This window comes from Stegastes partitus, unplaced genomic scaffold, assembly GCF_000690725.1.
Source record: "Stegastes partitus isolate 25-593 unplaced genomic scaffold, Stegastes_partitus-1.0.2 Scaffold573, whole genome shotgun sequence".
Classification (NCBI taxonomy): domain Eukaryota; kingdom Metazoa; phylum Chordata; class Actinopteri; family Pomacentridae; genus Stegastes; species Stegastes partitus.
In genome coordinates this window covers 226,127-231,174 of record NW_007578304.1, presented here as the reverse complement: position 1 = coordinate 231,174, position 5,048 = coordinate 226,127, and the positions used below count along the sequence as shown (strand labels likewise).

Sequence of the window (5,048 nt, the reverse complement as noted above, 5' to 3'; positions counted from 1 at the left end):
TCACTGCTCTCTGCTCTAACGAGGAAACTAACGAGTCACTGCAAATATCTGTACAATTATAGTTTTTTTCCCCTGATTTAAAAATGGTTTAAAAATAGTCCAACACTTTTTAAGAATAGATATTTTTTTTAACATAAAAGTATTTTTTTAAGTGGACATTTAATTAATTTTAATGAGTTATTATCTGTAAGAACTGTTAAAATCAGTTAAATAAAAACATGTTTGATCCCCAAAACACACAGTTTTCAATGTCAGTAGATTGTTTTAATTCTTTTCCTGCTGATTAAGTCCAGAGAATAAACAGTAACTGGACAGTCAATCCCTGTAAAGCGTTTATAAAACACGTGGACGCTGATTTTATTTACAGTTAACGAGTAAATCTGTAGTTTTATGAGATGTCATCAGTTATCAGAGAAAACAAGATGCTTCCTCCTACGTCATGTCTGACTGAGGAATGAAAACAGAACCAGGTCGTCTTGGTTCCGTCTGATCAACGCTCCCGGCTGGAGGACGTCAGCAGACAGGCATTGTGGGTAATGAAGTCCTGATTAAACCCAGCCTTGTGAGGACCTTCAGCCTGTCCAGGACTGTGCTGCTCTCAGCGAAGCTTCCTGAGACTCAATGAAACCACGTTGTTGTCGTTCCTTCACTCCCAGAAACAGATTCATCCCCAGAGACAGGAAGGACAGCGACAGCAGAGGAGGAGGCATGAAAGAGAAAACAAGCTTCTCTGTGGTGGAGGAAAGAAAAGGGAAGCGTGGAGCTGAGATTAGCTGCACTCAGCAGCCAGGAATCCCAGATATGTGCTCTGTGTGTGCTTAAGCTGCTTCGTCACCGAACCCAGCAGCTCTCAGCGGATTTAGAGCTGCTGCAGCACTTATCGGGCCTTCTGACAGAGAACAGAACAAGCCGACGTGGAGCCCGTTGGGTCTGAAAGCGAGCCTCCGGCCGACCGTGGCTCCTCCAGTCAGACTGAAGCCACTCTCTGGTTCCTGTTTGTGTTCGGCTGGTTTCTAACCAGCTCAGCAGATCATCAGCTCTCTCCAGTCCAACAGAACGACGCCTGACTCTGAACAAACAGAGGAAACCTGCAGCAGCTCAGCAGATCCACTCACACCATGTGATTACCCATAAACACCAGAGTGCTGGTGGAGGTCAGAGCTCTGAGTTCAACACTTCATACTGCCTCGATTCTAAACCAGAGTTTACTGTGTCTGAGTTCAAATACACGATTTAACATAAAACATGCTGCTTGTTAATCAGCCTTATGTTAATTAATCAGATGTCACTTCAGGAGCAGTCGGAACAACCAGAGTTCTTAAATAATCAGCAGAATAAACGTGTTTCTGGTGCCAGTCATGAGATAAATTAAATCCCTCTGATTGATGAGGAAACGTCAAATCCACAGACTTCATCTAACAAGTTGTCTGAACTCTAAAGGATGGGTCCAGGTCAGGGTTCCTGCTTCTGCTGCTCAGAAATCTAGCTCAAGGACTTTTTCCACCACAAACTGTTTGGATGAGTCGTGTTGGATTCAAGGACTCAAGGACTCAAGGACTCAAGGATTCAAGGACTTTGTTGGTCACAAACACAGACCTGGTGTAACGTACAGGGAAATGTGTTGTGCACCTGTTCAACGACAACAATAAGATGAATAAGGATGAAGAAGTGACGTCATCATGTTGGTCGACTTGACGCTGCTTCAGCTCAACTGTCTGCATGAGTCGATTTTAAACTAAACTCATGAGTCGATTTAAAACTAAACTCATGAGTCGATTTAAAACTAAACTCATGAGTCGATTTTAAACTGAACTCATGAATCGATTTAAAACTAAACTCATGAGTCGATTTAAAACTAAACTCATGAGTCGATTTAAAACTAAACTCATGAGTCGATTTTAAACTGAACTCATGAGGTTTCCTTCACCTTACCGTCGGCGTTACGTGTCTGGACTACATCAGACGTTAACTCTGATCGATGAGGTTCATTCCTACGACTCAGTTTGTTGGTTGAATGTGAGTCTATTAAAAGTTTTCTGGACTCAAACTGTTGAGTCCAGACGTCGTGTTTCAGGCTTCAGGTGGCCGATTAGTCTGAATAAGTCCCTCTGCCTTCACCATGAGATGCTGTTTTCTGGTTTATAGTTCTGACCCGGTGCCACTAGAGATGGAACCTGAGCAGATGTTTGTCACGCTGAGCATCAGTCTTCACTACATCTGACAGTTAAACACTCACGTATCGCCGCAGCTTCTTCTCTGGAGGAGACTTCCTCAGCCAGCCCTCACACACCACGTCGCCTGCTGCACTCATCCTCCACCGATCGACCAGCTGTGAAGCAGGAAGACCTCCAATCAGTCGGTCAGGATCCCAGTCAGGCTCAGCCCACCCAGCGTGGACCAGGTCAGCTAGGCTGCAACTGATCGACCAGGCTCCCAGTCAGACTTTAAATCTGCTGGTCCAGCTTCAGGTCCAGCTTCAGGTCCAGCTTCAGGTCCAGCTTCAGGTCCAGCTTCAGGTCCAGCTTCCCGGGGATCCGGAGTGAAGCCTGGAGCTCCGTCAGACGTATTCCAGACGCTGTGAGATGAATCCTGTCGTGGAGTCACACCTCCTCCTCTGAGCTTCTCCTTCCTGCCTGCTCGGTGATAAGTGAGCACAAAGCCTGGACATTCCTTCCCCCTGTGCTCCTCCTCCTCCTCCTCCTCCTCCTCCCTCCGCTGTGCTCAACAGGAACCTCCCCCTGTGGACGTTCTCATGCTGAGAAAGACACGCTGTTCTCTGGAAACTGGAAAAAAAAAAAACAGAGGATAAAGTGAAGCTCAGGCCAACGATCCCAGAGCAGCAGGCGGACGCCCTGAACTCTGCTGAGCTCTGATGTTTCACCACAAAGACCTTCACTTTAAATAAAACCTAGAGCTGGAGCCTCAGCTACTGAGATGTTCTGCTGCTGAGTTAGACTGCTGGCAGGTTTCCCATAAAGCACTGGGCTCCTCCATGAGCCAGAACATCTGGTTCTGTATCTGCTGACCAGAGTTCTACCTTCAGACTGTGAATGTTCCAGAGGTCCAGGTCCTTCAAGTCCACAGAGGAGGGTCCAGATTGATCACTTTAATGGACTTTCTCCATCATTTCTGAGCCTCAGAACTTCATCAGTACAGCAGATAGACACATGACATTTAGGAGGAAGAACACATCTGGGTTCTGCTAGAACCTGACACCAGATCAGTTCTACATCCATCCAGGTGTCTCAGTCTGCACACTGGTTCTGGTTCTGATCATTCACCAGAGGAAACTTTACAAAGTGCATTCTGGGTAAACGTTCCAGGCTCATATCAGCATGTGTGATGGTGGCTGGTCAGAACCAGTTCTGGACGATGGGAGGATGAACTGGTGTCAGAACCTCTGGAGGAGCTTTTCCCATGATGCACTGCAAAACAAAACCTCTGAACAGCTTTCCAGACATCTTTCATAAAGTGGAGGAGGAGAATTATCAGAGCTAACGCTGACATCTAGTGGACGGTTCTAGATACTACACGTTTACACCCTGATGCTCGGTCTGGTGCTCTTGGACTTGTTCTGGTCACCGTTCAGCGAGCAGACCAACTCCGTCTGTGGTGCTGCTTCAGGACGCCGGAGGCTTTGGGTTCAAATCAAAGCGTGATCAAATGTTCGAGTGGCGCCTCATCAACGCCGTGCCTCTCAGGTGTGAGCTACCTGTGCCTGATCTGAACCATCACAGCGGTCAGCTCCCAGACTGCCAGGTCCATTATCATAGAACCTGTACTGGTTCTCCTGCTGCTTTCTCTTCATTTAATTGCAGTGACTGTATTTCTTTGACACTGTTCTCCAGTAACAGCGACATGAACAGTAAAAGGTTTTATTTATGCCGTGTAAGCTGCTTTATTCATCAGACTGTCAGTGAGCAGCAGCACCAGACTGCAGCCACAGCAGTTAGAACACATGTTTTAGGTTAACAGGGTCTGAGTGGTGGTCAATGAATAACTAATTAATCCTGTAACGATCTACTGAAGCTGCGTGAGTGTCTGACGTGCAGCTCTCAGGTTCTGGACGTGTGAATGTGTTCAACAAGCTGTTCTTCCTCTAAAACTCACTGTTTTCTCTAATGCAAATGAAACATATTTGAATTGAACACAGAGAGACGGCGTGACGAGGCGTCGAGCTGCACCATAGATCCACTACAGAACATTTAGATCAGAACCTCACAGGCCACAGAGCAGAGGCACCGAGAAGACGCTCAGCAGGAACACTCAGAAGGTTGGTGCTCTTCTTATCTTCAGTCACAGTCATCTAAGATAGTCTCAGTGACATGCACAGAAAAAGGACACAGCTTGGACAGATCTAGTCCGGATAGAGTTACTGCACACTGGGTGAAGGTGTCGCACTGAATCTGTTCCTCTTATGTCCATTAACAGTCAGACTTATGGGGCTGCATCTGCTCACTGTGTGTTACTTCTGGAGACAACACAAAACACCTGAACATGACGTTGAACATTTCAGATGTTTGTGCAAATAACCTGTTTGTTACCGACACATTCCCAGGATACCGTCGACCCGTTCATTCTGAGCTCCATCACGCTGCTGTTGTCACACAAACTCCTGAGAAACAAAATCCCTTGTAGCTGCTGTGCTGGAAGTCAAATCAGTCTCTGGCTTCACTGGAGACCAGAACCACACCCAAGGACTGGTTGTACTGGTACAACGCCTGAAAAAAGAACTGGTCCACTTCAGAAGTTGTTCCCTTTGATTTATTTTCAACATTGAATCCTGGTCAGATAAATTTGGCTTTTTTGACAAGAATTTAAATAATTAAAACTCTAACAGGTCAAACAGGTGATTGCCGTGTTCACCTGCCTCCAGTCTGATGTAGTAGAAGCACCTTTGAGACTGTGTCGGTCTCCATCAGCCTGAACATCTTCTGTGGAGCTTTGGCTGTTTGCTTCAGCTCATTGTCTTCTCCACGTCTCAGTTCTCCTGCATCAGGTTGTCCTCCAGGATTTCTCTTCACTCTGCTGCATTCATTCACCCTCTA

At 46.4% G+C, this 5,048-nt stretch overlaps 1 pseudogene; it reads right to left on the bottom strand.

Annotated features, from left to right (window-relative positions):
- Positions 1 to 2,638, bottom strand: part of LOC103362412 (GRB2-associated-binding protein 1-like) — a 26,636-nt pseudogene extending 23,998 nt beyond the window's left edge.
- Positions 2,639 to 5,048: the final 2,410 nt, after the last annotated feature.